Raw genomic sequence first — 17,943 nt, forward strand, 5'->3', positions numbered from 1 at the left:
ATAACAAAATGTCATCAGCAAACAAAGATATGTGGTGGTGAGTATTGCAAAAGGTGATAGGTTCAATAAGTGGGTGTTGTCTAATACTCTGAGCCAGAGGTTCCAGAGAAAGAGCAAAAAGGAGTGGGGAAAGAGGACAGCCTTGGCGTGAACCTCTATAAATAGAAAAAGGAGTGGACAATATATTGTTAGCTGTAACTACAGCTGTAGGGTTAGAATATAGAACCTTAATCATTCCAACGAAACCCTGACCAAAACCAAATTTACTAAGGACCTCCCACAGGTACTGCCACTCGAGCCGATCGAAAGCTTTCTCGGCATCGAGAGACAGCACTGCGCAGGGGTCCTCAATATCTTGGGAGAAATGTATTACATGTAATAGTCTACGTATATTATCACCTGCTAGGCGGGATTTCACAAAACCGGTCTGGTCTTGGTGTATTAGTTTTTGTAAATGAGATTCAATTCTTGAGACTAATACTTTGGCATACACCTTCACTTCGGTACACAGGATACTCAAGGGCCTATAGTTATTACAAAATAAGAGATCTTTTTTAGGTTTAGGAAGAACAGTCAATAGAGCCAAATTTACATCATTAAGAAAAGAACCATTTTTAACTGACATTAATATCATATCTAACATATATTGTCCAAGTTCTTCCCAAAACATAGCATAGAATTCTGGAGGGATGCCATCCCATCCAGGGGATTTTCCTCTTTTCATATTGAGAACAGCATTTTTTAGTTCATCTAGGGTAATAGGGGATTCCAACTTAATTGCTTCCTCTTGAGTTATGGAGGGGAGATTGAGATTTTCCATGAATTCACTGCATTTTGACATATTTAATGACAACTCTGAGCTATATAGGTTAGAGTAAAAGTTGCGAAATTCTGCATTTATTTCTTGTGGGTCCGTTAATATCCCCTCCGAGGAGCTGATAGCTGTTATGTTTGAAAATTTTTCATTTTGTTTGATCTTTAAGGAAAGTAGATGACTGGGCCTAGGTCCATTAAAGTAATAATTTCTTCTAGCTCTTAACATTAAAAATTCTGCCCTTTGCCTCAGCAGTGAGTTTAGCTCAGAGCGTGTGGCATCCAGGCTCACTTTAATATCATCAGAAGGACAAACTTGATGTGTGTTTTCTAAATCAAATAATTTGGTCTCCAACTGATTAATTTTCTCTAGTCTAGTTTTATTTTGGTAGGCTGAAAATGATATTGTGGTGTTACGTATAAATCCCTTTAAAGCACCCCAAAAAAAACGTGGGTCATTAACAGAGTTTTCATTTATACTTATAAATTTTTGTAACTCATCCTTAAAGAACTGACAAAAGTCAACATTACAAAGCAAAGATGAGTTAAAACGCCACCGTATGTTTTTTTTGGGTGTGTTTTTAAGAGTTATCTTGGAAAGTACAATATTATGATCTGAAAGAGAAGTAGGTAGAATCAATGCGCTATGAATTTTACCTATCAGTGAGGCAGAAATAAAAATATAATCAATACGAGAGTATGATTTATGCCTATTAGAGTAAAAAACTATATAGAGATAATGTTGGGTTGATTGCACGAAAGGTGTCAATGAGGCTGAAGTCAGCCAAAAGCTTGGTAAGACTGTCTGAGGAAGCTTTGTTTGAGTGCTGAGTTAAATAATTTGAACGATCTATTGTAAGGTAGGTGGCATTCATATCTGCACCAAGAATTAAAGCAAAATCGTGCATGTTGGATAACAAATCTATTAAGCAAGTAAAAAAGTCTGCACTATAAACATTAGGAGCATAAATAGATAGGAATGCCACCTTTATGCCTGCTAGAATTGTTTTAACATATGTTATACGACCGTCGTCACTCCCATATTTTTCCAAGACAGTAAGTGACAGGTTGCGTTTTAGCACCACTAGGGAGCCTCTAGATTTAGATGAAAAAGAACTAGAGGCTGCTACATAGTATGTTTTATTACTAAAACGATTAACATCATTATTTCCTAAATGTGATTCCTGGATAAACGCCACATCTACTTGCTGCCGATGTAAGAGGTCTAAGCAAGCAGTGCGCTTCACAGGATTGTTTAGCCCATTGGTATTAAAGCTGGCAAATTGTAATGTTGTCATTTTAACAATATCATTTCTAAGTGCAGGAAGATATAAAGAGACCATAAGTTGTTCGAGACTTTCGAAAATAGGACACACACCTGTCTGTGTATACACCCATTAAGAAATAAACAATTCCCATCCTTGCTGCCCTCCCCTCCCAAAAAACAAAAAACAAAACAAAATAAGACAAAAAGATAACAAAACATAGCCACTAAACTAGGGAGTGGCACAAAAAAACAAACTAAAATCCTAACTACTTGGACACTTGACACTGAGAAAGTTGGCAAGGCCCAGCGGTTGATGCCCAACCCCATCATAACAATTTTTTTGCAAAATAAAAATGAAACAAAAATATTTCTCTTTGCATATTCACTAGGGTTTTTACCCCTCTTTATTTTATTAATTAATTTTTTTTTTTTTTTTTTTTTTTCTTTCCAACAACTGTCTCACCCTCTCCACCCCCCTCCTCTATTATTTCAATGATACGTGATTATCTCAAGGCGGAGAGGGGGAAGAGAAAAAAGAAAAAATAATTCAAAAAAAAAAAAAAGGAGAAAAAGAAAAAAAAAAGTTCACTCGTCCCTCTGGCATTTGCCAATATCAAGTCCGTTTCTTTCTCTTCTTTCTTCTTTCCTCCCTTAGAATCCTCTCTTCTCTTGGGTTACTTCTCTCTCCCTCTTTTTAACTCAAAATCTTCGTGACAAAAATAATAAAACAAAAACAAACAAACAAAAACAACTCACGTCTTGTCTTATAAGCAATGTGTAGTCTATCAAGAGAGGGGAAAAAACGAGGGAGAAAACCCAGTTCACCTACTCCTATCAAATGTTATCATGTAGGAGAGGATTCAACTTGACAAACAAAAGAAAACAAACAAAACAGCAACGACAAAAAGTCTGAGTGCACTTGCCTACCAGTAGATTACCCGGCGATACGCCGATTATACTCGCACTCAGTCCGCCGGGCCACCACCTCTGGATGTCGCGGCATCAGCCCCCGCTGTGTCCTCTTTCTCCAAGCCTAAAAAAATCTCGGCTTCCTTGCGGGTGTTGAAGATATAGTTGGCGGATCCTTTGATCAGCTTCAGCCTTGCGGGAAACAAAAGAAAAGCTTGGTAACTCTGCTTTCTTGCTTCATCCATAGCTGTAGAAAACTCTCGCCGCCGCGAGATGGTGAAGTTGCTGTAGTCAGCGCTGAAGGTGATCACTCTGCCGCTCTCATGCCTCGGTGGTCCTTCCTCCCCGCGTGCAGCCTCTCTGGCCGCCTGGAGAATGCGATCTCTGTCGGTGAATCTGAGCAGATAACAGATGATCGTCCTCGGTCCAGCGTCGTCCGATCTCTCCGGTCCCACTCGGTGTGCTCTCATGATCTCTGGTTTTGGACTTTTCAGCTTGGGTAGCCATTTAGGGAGAGTTTTTGAAACATACTGGCAAACATTTTCGCCCTCTGCTCCCTCCGGGACCCCCCGTATCCGTACGTTGTTCCGTCGGCTTCTGTCTTCAAGATCCGCTATTTTTTGCTCCAAATCACATATTCTCCGTCGGTTGTTGTTTGCTACTTTTTCCGTGGAGTCTGTGCGTTTGGTTATAGCTGAAGTTACCTCCTGCAATTTCGTCACCTCGTGGGTAACAGCGTCGACATCCAGTCGGATCTTGATGAGAGTGTCACTTAGTTCTTTGAATTTCTCGTCCAAATAGTCTCTGTTTCTGGCCAGAGCTTGTTCAACTGCTTCGGCGACGGTGACGGCAATAGCCCCTTGATCCATAATGCAGGCCAGGTGTGTTGAGGTGGTGGCCGGTCGATGTGTAATTAAGTTGACGCTCGTTTGTTAAGGGGGGGAAAAATAAAAAAAAATCTTGTTGCTATACTCCGGGGTTTAAAAATTAAATGTCAATGCATAGCACAAAGAGAAAAGGCAAAAAACTGAGGTTATTTAAAAAGTTTGGGGAAGCGGGCAGGAGCCTCTAGGTAGACGCAGCCATCTTTCTTTCAGGTCACGTGACTCTCTCCACTCTCACCATTCTTAAGCCGCTTTCCCACTAAAATTAGCGGGTCGACGCGGGTTTTTTAAACGCGGGTCGACCCGCTAACAATCGGCATTTGGCCCCTTTCCCATTGACCAAAATGAGCCGAGTCTGCCCCCCCGCTGAGGGATCAGACAGAGCATAAACCAGCCGCCCCGCTCTCATCCGCGGTGCAAGAGACACACACAGTCATGCCACAGCCGCCCGCCGCGGAGTGTACGTCCGCCGAGGAAGACTCTCTGGCTGGCTGACCTGGAGCACCAGGACCGCGGAGGACAGAGAGTCTGCTGCGGCCGGATGACGGACGTCCGCGGCACAACACGTCAGTTAAACAGACTGTCGCTTCTTTTCTTTTCTTTTTTTTCTATCGTTTTTGGTCAGTGTTCTCTGATATTTTGATCCCAGTCTCGGATGAGAGCAGAGCGGAGCAGAGCTTTGTTTTGGTACGTGATATGAGATGCGACCGGCGCGATGACGTGGCGTCACGTAACGTTCAGTGTCATCACGTAAATTAGCGGGGTGACGCGGGTCTGGCGTTCCCACTGCAAGCCGTTCGGAGCCGAGCCGATTAAAGGCGATTTTAACCCGCGTCGCTTGCCAAGTCGTTTGACCCGCGTCGGCTCGGTGCGCCGTTCCCACTGCCACCAAAAGCCGATTGTTAGTGGGTTTAAACGGGTTTTTTGGCCAGTGGGAAAGGGGTATTAGTAAAAAAGATTTGATATCCTGGGCCCCTGCTCTGCTGCTCCTACTCCTGGCCTCCTTCTCAACTCTTTTCTGGTGTCCAGACCTTATTTTTACAGTCTATGGTCCAGACTTATGCTTTTTAGGGGCCATCCTAACCCTGCTGGAGTTCGCTCGCGCTCACTTTTTTCCGAGGAGGAAGAACGAACCGCTGTGTGGACCAAACCATTTTTTAAGAAGGGGTCAGGAGGGTTATTGAAATGATTAAAATTAAAATATTGTATGACTTGTGGCTTTGTTTTAATTCGGATTCATTCGTATGTATATATTAGTTCAGTGTATGCATAATCATTTTGTCATAGAGGATACTGGGGGCTGTATGTGGGCCCTAGCGGGCTGTGCTGCGCTGATCAGAGCGGCGTCCCTACCTAGTGTATTTTACTTAGCAACGATCTGTTAAACAGGAATAACAGACTGTTAAATGCAAAATCAAGATGTAAATAAATATCAGAAATATCAATAAATTATTGGAATACGACATTGAATAGAGCCATGTAATAAAAAAAGGTTTATCCACTATTTTTGTGAGATTTGATGTCACAGCCATGGATGTATTAGGTCACAGCCCATAGACTGCCTTTGGAAGTCGGTACCCAAGATGGCGCTGTGACCGGCTGCGAACGCTGTGTGACGTCACGTGATATCTATCAATTACCTGTCCTGGTGCTGAAGCTTCGGGGTGCACGGAGCTCTGATTGGATGGTGAAGCTGTGGGTGTGTTCTCTACCTGGTGCACGGAGCTCTGATTGGATGGTGAAGCTGTGGGTCTGCTTTCTACCTGTCCTGGAGCTAAAGCTTCGGGGCGCACGGAGCTCTGATTGGATGGTGACGCTGTGGGTGTGTTCTCTACCTGGTGCACGGAGCTCTGATTGGATGGTGAAGCTGTGGGTCTGCTTTCTACCTGTCCTGGAGCTAAAGCTTCGGGGCGCACGGAGCTCTGATTGGATGGTGAAGCTGCGGGTCTGCTTTCTACCTGTCCTGGTGCTGAAGCTTCGGGGCGCACGGAGCTCTCCCCCTGACTGGATGGTGAAGCTGCAGGCCTGCTCTCTCCCTGTCCTGGTGCTGAAGCTGAATTTTTAACATGAGGTTAACATTTATAGTTTGTGTTTTTATTCATGAAATAGCCTATCCTGTATTTATGACTCATTTGTGGCAGTGGATAGTATATTTTTCTCTGTCTGGCTATAGCCGTTTTTGTGCCTAATAGTATAAAGACAAATTCCCCTATGGAAGCCTTGTAACGTTATATTATTATGATTCTGAAAAGAAAAAAAAAAGCATAACATAGCCTATAGGCTGGATAACTTCACACAATAAGGCTGTTTAATAAATGTTTATCTTGCCCGATAACTGTATAGCCTAGTAAACACTATCAACTATGCCAGAACCCACCTGTTAACAGACTGCATCCTTCTCCACTTCTGACAGGATTTACTGTTCCAAATAGAGTAGTGATTTTCGTAAGTTTGGCAGAAAATTCAGCAGATTTTTCTTTGTTGTGCCGTTTTCAGTGTCCAGTGGCGGACTGGGCTATATATATATATATATATATATATATATATATATATAGCTTGAAATAACAGCAATATGAATGGAAAGCATAAGGAACATCCAGATCTGGACGTTTCTTATGCTTTCCATTCATGGTATTTAGAAATCAGCTGACAGAGGGAGAGCAGCCTCGTTTGGTGATAAGAAAAACAGGTTCTTTAGGAACATGAGGAGAAAAAACATGCAGGTTCTCTGTAACATTATAAAACTGCGCCACCCCCCATCGAACAGGTGAAATGGGGAAAAAAACAAACAAAAACAATTGCTAGTCGAAGCGGTAAAAGTGTTAAAAGCATTTTGCGTTAACGCGTTAACTTTGACAGAGTGATCATAATGATGGCGAAAGAAATTTTTTTTTTTTTATTATCCAAACTCAGAGGGTTATGGAGGGATTCGATCCCACACAGGAGCAAGAGTTTTGAATACAAGGATAGGTGCTCTAACAGTTGAGCTACACACTACACTCACTCCTCACTGGCAACGGCTGAGTGACAAGTGACCTTGCACATCTATGGGCCTGCAGGCGCATTGTTGCCACCTATTGGTCTGGACATGGAACAACAGTATGATGATAAGCAAGAGAAAAACAAACAAACTGTGATGGCTGCGCAGCGGCCCAGAGCAATCGCTCTGACGTAGCCTAGCAAACCATAGACTGTATCAAACAAAGAAAACAATGGACTCAAAATACAGACAATATCATGACCTGAACCCTATGTTCCCTACCTTACCCTATGTAAAAAAAAAAAAAAAAGATAGTTGTTTTACAGGCGAGGGCGGGGCCCCCCTGACTCGCGGGGGCTGCGGGGGTGTACTTTACGGCCCAGTCTCTGACATGCTTTGGTCACAAAAAAAATAGAGGCCTTTTATTAATACCTAAAGTCAGAACCAAAACTCACAGTGAAGCAGACTTTGTTAGTAGGCTATGGCGCACGACTGTGGAACAGCCTTCCTGAAGACGAGCAGCTGCCAATGTGGACATTTATTAGATTTTGATTAGATTTCACTTATAGGTTGAGAACGGTCTGGGAAACGGTGTCAGGTGCGGTGGTACGGTGCGTCGGGGGGGGGGGGGTGCGCATATGGTCATTGTCCCCACCACTGACGCCCTTGGGCAGGAGCAGTATGATGCGGCAGCCATTCGGCAAGCAGACTACCTAACCGTCACCAGCCAACACCTCGCACAGGATGTGTGTCTTCAAACACTCAAGTCGGTTGTGCTGTGGGGATGGCCAGGACACAAAGAGGAGAGTCCCAGGGCCATCAGAGAATACTGGGCTATCAGGGATGAAATTAGCACACAGGACGGTGTGCTTTTTAGGAGCCAGCGCATCATCATTCCAAAAGCTATGCGTCCTGAGATGCTGAGACGGATCCACTACAACCACATAGGGGGTGAGGCTTGCTATCGACAAGTCCGCGATACTCTCTACTCTATGCAGGGGGAAATGAAAGACTATGTGCAGCAGTGCTCAGTGTGCAACGAGTATGCACATGAGCAACAGGAGGAGACACCGGGAGACACCCGATCCCCACGCTTCCCTGGCAGCTGATGGGCACTGACCTGTTCAGCTACGTAAGGCAGGACGTCCTGCTCATGGTGGATCGCTATTCTGACTTCTGGGCAGCGCCGTCGTATAGGGGGGAAAGGTGACAATTATTTTTTACCGTCATTAAACAGCTTGGGAGACATGTACGCCAAGGGAGGCTGCCTCACTCTACTGAGTCTGAGCGGCACGTACGTTCACGTTGCTTTCGTGAATTGTAAACACACAGACGCCCCCTCGGTTTTAGCGTCCAGCAGTTTAGCGGCTAATTCAACTGCAGTGATGGATAACTGTACCGGAGAGCCTCAACATGAGCTTCATCTGAGGAATAAACAGCAGCTTTTACCTGACGGGAGACCGACGCCTGAGCTACGGTAGCTAACAGCTAGCAGCTAGCAGGTTTTTACCTACTTTTCCTCTCTCCCTCCCTCCCTCCTTTCTTATACACGCACACACACGGCCCAGGTTGTCTGTCATATCTGTTGTAAACCTTGTAATAATAGCTTGTTGAGTACAGTTAACACTATTGTTGCCTCGGTTTGAGTGTGGATTAATTGTTAACGGTTTGTTTAATGTGAGTGGTGGTCATCGCGTCCTGATGAGTTGGGTTTTAATAACAGCTGATAACGTAACTGTGTAGATGGTGTGGATTGTGATGAGAAGGTGTTGCACATATTTTAAGACTTAAATGTGCAAACCATTGTGCAAAACCTGTTTGTTGTGACTTTTTGCGTTATAAGATGATTTGCCGAATTCTTCTTCCATTCCTGCAGCCTTTTGTCTCAATGTTAATGGTGGCAAAATGTCGAGATATTTTATTACTTTATGAAAATAAATGTCTGTGAGTTAAAAAGAAGTGGGCTACGCATTTCTGATTTGATTTGGCTTTTCGTGTATTTGGAGGAGATACAGTGAGAGCGAGCGAGAGAGAGAGAGAGAGAGACGAGGAGGTCCGCTGGGTGAGCTAGATTAACTTTTAACGGGAGAGAGAGCGGCGCACCGCGCTGTCAAAGATCGTCTCAGCAGAAATGGTGTGTGCTTTCAAGGCAAGGCCATCAAAATGAGAAATATCCATATCCAAACTACATCGGGCAGCAGTCATTTCTGGTCAGAGAGGACGTGGCTGCACTGAGCTGAATAGAGGTTAACTCAGTGTTCGGTACCCAGCATGGCGGCGGCCAGGTGGAACGCGTCGTGACGTCACCTTACTGATAAGTATCTATAGAGAGCAGACCCGCAGCTTCACCATCCAGTCAGGGGGAGAGCCCCGTGCGCCCCGAAGCTTCAGCACCAGGACATGGAGAGCATCCCGTTGCTTCAGTATCGGGGAGAGCCCAGAGTGCAGCTATCTGCAACCAGCCAGCAACACCGGACAGCAGCAGTGACATAGCCTCAGATAGCTCTGCATCTCAAATTAGCCCAGAATCAGCTTAATCTTAAATCTTACCCCAGTGACAGGGCTAATTTCCCTGTAGATATTACAGATGCAAATGTAAAAAAAAATATTTTGAGGCAGGGACCATGCAGATTTGAAGGTCCGTATCCTAGAGATACAAAAGGCAGGTGCTTTTCCAGTGAGTACTACAACAGAGTATCAAAGAAGGGTACAAAGATACCACGCAAATGGTTGTGTTACTCCCCAAAAATGGATCGTGTCTACTGTGAGCCCTGTTGGCTTTTTGGTGAGAGGAAATCAGTGTGTCATAATTTGGCCTGGACAACTGGAATTAATGACTGGCAAGGACTATCCTGAAAGATTAAAGAACACGAACATGCTCGTTCTCACATGGCAGCTTGTATAACATATGATATGTGGCAGCAAAATCTTACCATCGATGAGCAAATGTCCTCCGAATATAAAAATGAAGTCACCTTTTGGTCAGAGGTGTTGACAAGAATTGTTGGCGTTACTTTGACACTTGCATCCAGTAACTCTGCTTTCCGTGCAGGTTGTGAAAAATTGGGAGAAATAAACAACGGAAACTTTTTGTCCGTTATAGAACTTCTTAGCCGGTATGACCCTGTATTACAGAGGTTAATTACCAGTAAAAGTAACACGAAATATTTGAGCCCAAAAATTCAAAACGAAATGATCTCTATTATGGCACAAAAAGTTCAAGACTAAATTATGAAAGAAATCCATGAAGCAGAATTTTATTCTGTAATAATTGACACAACTCAAGACATTTCTAAAGTAGACCAACTGAGTCAGGTAATTCAATATGTTACCATTCCAAAAGATGAAAAGGATAATCCATTAGAGGTGAAAATACATGAAAGCTTCATGGGTTTCCACGCAGTCCATGACCAATGCGCATCTGGTTTGGAGAAAGAGGTTGTTGGACTTTTAGAGAATAAGGGAATATCTCTAAATAAATGCAGAGGACAGGGTTACGATGGCGCAGCCACAATGAGTGGCACATACTCGGGGTTGCAAAAACGAGTTTTGGACAGGGAACTTAATGCCATCTATATTCAATGTGCGTCTCACAATCTAAACCTGGTTCTGAACGACGCATGCCAAAATGTGACAAAAGTAAAAGAATACTAGGATACTGTACAGAAATTATATGTTTTTTTCGGTGGTAGTATTAAAAGATGGCAACTTCTTGAGTCACAGTTCAAAGTGACAGGGCAACCAACACTTAAACGGCTGGCCATCCAGAAATGATGCTGTGCGCTCACTCCGCTTTCGTTACCCAGATGTGATGAAAGCATATGTCTGTTGTCTAAAAAGCCAGATGAGCGTGCTGAGGCCGAGGGACTGAAACATAACATGGAAAATTTTGAATTTGTCCTTCAAACAGTGATACAGGGTAAAATTCTGGAAACTATCAACACTGTTTCACGAAGTCTCCAAAAACAAAACACAGATATTTTGCAAACAAGCAAATATCTAGCCAGTGCATCCGAGACCCTTGTGTCACTCCGAGGGGAGTTTCACAGCCTTAAAGAAACTGCCCAAAATCTTGCTCAGTCATGGGGTATTCCGCTTTCATTCCCACAAAAATGCGCAAGGCGCACCAAAAGACATTTTGATGAGTTATGCGAGGATGAAAGGCTATCGAATGCAGAGGAGCACTTCAAAGTGTCAGTGTTTTACGCAGCTCTAGATACTGCCATTGCGCAGGTAACACACAGGTTTCAGGGCATGCAAGAGGTGGCACGGAGGTTTGGGTTTTTACGCCCACAAGAACTTTTGTTAAAATCCGATGATGAACTGTATAAGTCAGCAAGTGCTTTAGCAGGCCAATACAAAGATGACTTGTCTGCGGATTTTCCAGAACAACTTTCATTCAGAAGCGCATTCGTGTCTACCATAAAAGAAATCGAGCATGGCTCAGTTCAAGATTTGGCACACACTCTATTCATAAAGCACCACTCCATATTACCAAGTGTGCCTGATGTAGCCACGGCTATTAAGCTGTTTCTCACTCTACCTGTAACTGTGGCAAGCGCTGAGAGATCCTTCTCAAAACTTAAATTAATTAAGACATATCTGAGAAGCACCATGTCACAGGAGAGACGGTCGGGGCTGGCCATACTAAGTATTGAAAATAAACGCGCGCAGTCTGGACTTGAAGAGGGTGGTATGGGAATTTGCTCATCGGTACGCTAAAAGATCAAAGCATACTCACCTGCAAGCCTGTAAGACAACATGAAGTCCTGTTGCTTAGATTAACATGGAGGCTGAAAAGTTGACGCAATTGTTATTGCTCTGTTTTGAAATGTTTCGTCTGAAAAAAATGAATTGAAGAGGGTGGTACAGGAATTTGCTCATACGCTAAAAGATCAAAGCATGTAGGCTATTCACCTGCAAGCCTGTATGACAACATGAAGTCATGTTGCTTAGATTAACATGGAGGCTGAAAAGTTGACACAGTTGTTCTTGCTCTGTTTTGAAATGTTTTCTATGAAAAAAAATGAATTGCCTGTAATGCTTGTAATTGTTATCTCCTCATAGTTCAGTTCTGTAACAATCCGAGTGAGTGGACATTTCCAGTAGCTAATGTAGCAGCCTATTGAGTATTTCATTATTAAACCTGCACTCTGCAACAATGAGTATTGTATCATGCACTATCATTATCGACGCACGGTCAGCACCTTGACGACGCCCCCCCCCCCCCCCCCCCCCTAAATATTTCTATTAGGGCCCACGAGGATAGCCGCGGGGGGGCCCTCACGTTTACGTTACGGTGCTGGTCAGAGACATGTATTTAAGACACTCAAGAACTATTTTAATTTGTGGAAAAGGAGCATACATTTTAAGATTTCCAAAAACATACCTCTCAAAGATGACGTTTCTGGTGGGTGTGTGAAGTATTGTCCCAGTTTGTTGAGTATCGCTCCCGCCTCTTTCTCTTTTGCTGTGAGTCCCAGGTTGTGCTTGTAAACACGATATGATGGCAGTCCTTCCCCATTAGCCTCCTGAGCGTTGCTGCCTGCACCAGCTTATCTGCCTAGTCGAGCCCGGTCGCAAGCAAATGATCCTCAAACTCTGAGCGAAAGTTAACTTAAGTTAAGTTAAGTTAAGTTGCTGTGAAGACCGCCGGTCATCTTCATGGGCTCTGGTGGAAGCCATCGTCTCGACGCGATGCTAATGCTAGCAGGCTAACTGAAACTTCTAACAAAGCCTATCAAAACAAATAAACACATGCTGTTCCAGCGACAGGTAACGTCACACTCACTCTGGGTTCCAGTACAGCTTCTGACACCATGTTACAGGTGTAGGTGCATTTATAACAGACAGAGTCGAGCTGTGTCTCTCAGTAACGTGTATTCACAGGCTGTGCACATAACAAGACCGAGGCACGTTACCTGAAGCAAGTAGCCTACATATGCATCCGTGCCACCAGGGGGAGCTGTTGGCTGCACAACACCACCCTACAACAATTCCTCTCTTGTCATGTCCATGTGAGCTTAAAAAACGGCCATAAGATTTTTCTACTAATATTACACAGTTATAAACACATAGCTACTGGATATAACTCTGCAAAAATATTTATAAACAATAAATTAAAAAGTTATTCATCAGAAATGAAATGAATGAAATCTGCATTCCTTATAAACAAGTAAACAATAACTCTGTGCCTTTTGTACAACATTTGGATCTCTTTTTGTTTTTATCTGATTCTTGAGTCTACAGTAGGCTACAGACTGTACAAGATTAAAATTGTCAATTATATTTATTAAATCCCTCACCAGGAGGTTTTCTGGACAACACACATGAATATTACAATCACCGACAATCAGGACCCGGTCACATTTCATCATGATATCTATCAAGAACACAGAAAAGTCAGATATTTGGGAGGCGGATAAACCACAGTACACAGCACTGTGTGAGAACTTCCTAGCCCTAACAAAATTAATTCAAAGCTGGCAAGAGCCGATTACTTTTTCCTCTATCTTAGATGACAATAATTCAGCTGTAAACTCATTAAACACACAAAAACGTGCAACATCGCTATTTCCAGACTTTGCTCTAATGCTGCATTAGTAAACTTCCTGAGTAGATACCATCTGTGTGTCTTTATCAGAGCACAGTGCTCTGATAAAGACACACAGATGGTGGCTGAGGGCTACTTTAACTTCAGCCACAGTTCGGTGATATTTTAAAGGAGTAGTTCAACATTGTTGGCAAATTGGCCCATTGCCATAATCGCTATAGTCATAGCAGTAGGTTCGTTACCTTTAATTGTCGGTGCAAGCTATTTTTAAAATGGTGGAGCAGCTGCTCAGAGCTATGCTATCAAACTCATCAAATACACAATCCAACAACTTCAAAACGCTAAGTTGTGACCTGCACATTCACCACGCTATGAGATAATAACGGAACATTACGAGACGGAGTTGTTTTAGAGGTGGGCCAATTTGCCAAAATGTTGAACTCTCGATTTAACAGTTATTGTTGTAGTTCACTTGCTGTTGGAAGTGTCGTCATCTCTTTTGATAAAGCTTAAATTAATATTTTTGTCTCTTGTAAAGTCTTCTGCTCCATCCACATCTTTCTAATCAGACTTTCACTTTGTTGTACAGTTTAGATATGTAGCCTACAGGGCCATGATTGTTGTGCTCACATCACTGACTGTATAAAATACACAGGTTTTTATGTGCAAACATCACATCCAGGAATGTGACAGAGCCTGATCTCCCCTCCTTCCTCTGCTCTCTCACACACGGCAGATGTTTCCTCGTTCCCTCACAGATCTGACTGGACAAAGACGAACTGAAAAACCATACTCGTGATGCACTCAATGACGCAGAGAGAAAGTCTGATGGTTTTCATGTTGTTGAAGCTGCCAACCGCCGCCTGCATCGCCCCCTTCCCGCCCTTTCCCCTGCTGTTAAACCGGCCTGCCCTCCCTTCCCATGAACCAGTCTGCCATCCAGTCCTCCCATTATGCCGGCCTGCTCTCCATGCTTCTCCTCCCACCGGAAGCTGCCTCCATCAGCTCTCCTTAACATTTCCATGTTTCCCACATTCTGTGTTATAAACTATAAACTGTTTTCTTGTCTGTAACAACATCTATTGCACGTCTGCCTGTCCTGGGTGAGGGATCCCTCCTCTGTTGCTCACCCTGAGGTTTCTCCATTTTTTCCCTGTTAAAAGGGTTTTCCATGGAGTTTTTTCTCAGTTGATGTGAGGGTCTAAGGACAGAGGATGTTGTTATGATGCCATGTGAAGCCCTTTGAGACAAACTCTTTGAGCTTTTAGGCAAGGCAAGGCAAGGCAATTTCATTTGTATAGCCCGTTTTTACAGTTATTTTTTTACATAGTGACAACCAGCGTAGATTCAAACAGTATGACCCTCAATTTCGTTTCAATGAAACAAAATTACAATCGTTTCATTGTCAATGTAACGATTACAAAAAGATGCCAAAAAAAAAAAAAAATTATAGAGGCGTGAAAAAGTAAAACAAAACGACTTAAAATTAGATTCAAAATTACCACAGGACTGTTTTCTGTTGGCTATTGAAACTGTATATATTACTGTCCAAGACTCTTGCCCACTGGCTGGAAACACTCACCAATTTTTCTATCCAGGGACAAAACTCTTTCCACAATTTACGACATATACAATAGAATTCATACCGCCCCCTCACCCAGTGTTCAAGATGTGATTGTTGCCTTAAATCCCCCAAAACATTTGACTGATATAGGCACGGGTTCCTCATTGTCACACTGCAGAAATTTGGCCTTTCCCCTGAAGTAGTGTCTTGGGTAAAGTTGTTGTATTTGTCACCTCTAGCCTCTTTTTGCTGTAAGTATGTTCATGTCTTCTTACTTTTAGCTCCAGCTGAGTGGAGCGGTAGACATTGGCTTTCTTGACAATGGGAATAGTTGGAACCCATTTAAAGCTGGTGATTATCATTTGTAGTTCCACCTAATTTCCCAAAACTCACCAAAAGGGTTTTCCTATATTACAGAGAGAATTATTCAAATGTATCAATGAAAGATTGGTCTTAAAATAGGTTCTGAAATCAGAAAACTAAATAAAATCAAACAAAATAAATGATACAAACTAAGTAAAGTCAAGGCAGCTGGTTCTTGTACTGGAATGTGGAAAAGCCTGACAAACCTCGTTCTTTCTTTTAATCTCAGAAAAAGCAAGGTGACTTCAGTTGTTATATTTCCTTGTTCCGCCCTTTTAAGATTTAAAGTTAAGGCAGTGACACTCAGACAGTCGTCATTCCTGAGAGGTGAAATGGCGCAGAAAGGAGTTAATCTGGACCAGGAGACCTTCTCTTGTTCCATCTGTCTGGATCTACTGAAGGATCCAGTGGCTATTCCCTGTGGACACAGCTACTGCTTCAACTGTATTAAAAACCACTGGGATGAAGAGGATGGGAAGAAAATCTACAGCTGTCCTCAATGTAGGAAGGACTTCACACCGAGACCTGTCCTGGTGAAAAACACCATGTTAGCAGCTTTAGTGGAGCAGCTGAAGAAGACTGGACTCCAAGCTGCTCCTGATGATCACTACTATGCTGGACCTGAAGATGTGGCCTGTGATGTCTGCACTGGGAGGAAACTCAAAGCTGCCAAGTCCTGTCTGACGTGTCCGGCCTCCTACTGTGAGAAACACCTGCAGCCTCATTTTCAATCACCTACATTTAAAAAACACAAGCTGGTGGAGCCGTCCAAGAAGCTCCAGGAGAACATCTGCTCTCGTCATGATGAGGTGATGAAGATTTTCTGTCGCACTGACCAAAGGTGTATTTGTCAACTCTGCCTTATGGATGAACATAAAGGCCACGACACAGTCTCAGCTGCAGCAGAAAGGACTGAGAGGCAGAGAGAGCTGGAGCTGAGTCGACAAAACATCCATCAGAGAATCCAGCTCAGAGAGAAAGATGTGAAGGTGCTTCAACAGGAGGTAAAGGCCATCAATGGCTCTGCTGATAAAGCGGTGGAGGACAGTGAGAAGATCTTCACTCAGCTGATCCGTCTCATGGAGAAAAGAAGCTCTGAGCTGAAGCAGCAGATCAGATCCCAGCAGGAAACTCAAGTGAGTGGAGTCAAAGAGCTTCAGAAGAAGCTGGAGCAGGAGATCACTGAGCTGAAGAGGAAAGACGCTGAGCTGAAGCTGCTGTCACACACAGAGGATCACACCCAGTTTCTATACAACTACCCCTCACTGTCAGCACTCAGTCCATCTACACACTCATCCAGCATCGATATCTGTCCTGTGCCGATATCTACAGGATGTTTTGACGGACTCATGGACAAACATCTCACTGACAGTGACTGAAGTGGATGTTTTACTGTCACCACCAGAGCCCAGGACCAGAGCTGACTTCTTAAGATATTCACAGGAAATCACACTGGATCCAAACACAGCAAACAACAAAGTGTTTTTATCTGAGGAAAACAGAAAAGTGACTTATAAGTGGAAGAAACAGTCTTATCCTAGTCACCCAGACAGATTCACTGGATGGTCTCAGGTCCTGAGTGAAGAGAGTCTGACTGGACGCCGTTACTGGGAGGTGGAGTGGAAAGGAGCAGTTCGTGTAGCAGTTGCATACAAGAATATCAGGAGAGCAGGGAGGTTGGACGAATGTGGATTTGGATTCAATGACAAATCTTGGTCATTAGAGTGTGACAATGACATTAACAGTTTCACATTTTGGTTCAACAACATCAAGACTCCAGTCTCAGGTCCTCAGTCCTCCAGAGTAGGAGTGTACCTGGATCAAAGAGCAGGTATTCTGTACTTCTACAGCGTCTCTGAAACCATGACTCTCCTCCACAGAGTCCAGACCACATTCACTCAGCCTCTACATGCTGGAGTTGGGTTTCCTTATGTCCTTAGTTTGAATGTTGGAGACACAGCTGAGTTGTGTACACTCAAATAGACAAAGATCATTGAAGAAGCAGTTGGTTAAAATCTGTATTTTAGTTCATCACTTTCTTTAGTCTCCATGTTTGTTTCTAAAAGCTCATTGCTGTTGTGTCTCTGCACTGCACAGAGATCACCTGTCAATCAAACATTGTGGGCGGGACTTTGACCTCTTGTCTTTTCTTGTTGTGTTGATGTTTGAGTTTGTTGAGGTGGAGCTGGAGCCGTGGAGGAGATCACTGCTCATGATGATGTTTCTTTACCTGAACTCACATTTCTCCACATGAAAATAGAAACTTCTCTGAGCTCTAAATGTTTGTTGGATATTTGTGTTGATGTGTTAGTGTGTTGTTGTTTGGGCCTTAACAGAGAAATCACCACCTTTATCACTGAGATTTGTTTTCACTGTGGAAACTAAGAAATCTATAACCATATGTACATTGATACTGTTGAATCACATAGGTCTATGAAGTTTGATCAAAGTGTAAATATCATGATAATTATCAATGAGGAGGTGATTGATTTAGGTAAAACCAGGGTTGCCAACTCTCACGCATCTGGCGTGTGTCACACGCTTTTAGGTCCTGTCTCACGCCCTCACGCCACTCAAACAATTCTCACGCCAAAATCAAGCGATTTGGCA

At 43.3% G+C, this 17,943-nt stretch overlaps 1 pseudogene; it reads left to right on the top strand.

Annotated features, from left to right (window-relative positions):
- The first annotated feature begins 15,638 nt into the window (after positions 1-15,638).
- LOC146970136 (tripartite motif-containing protein 16-like) lies at positions 15,639-17,672 on the top strand (annotated as a pseudogene).
- The last annotated feature ends 271 nt before the right edge of the window (positions 17,673-17,943 follow it).

Source organism: Trachurus japonicus, chromosome 17 (genome assembly GCF_045865225.1).
Source record: "Trachurus japonicus isolate A0001 chromosome 17, Traja_1.0".
In the NCBI taxonomy this organism is placed as follows: domain Eukaryota; kingdom Metazoa; phylum Chordata; class Actinopteri; order Carangiformes; family Carangidae; genus Trachurus; species Trachurus japonicus.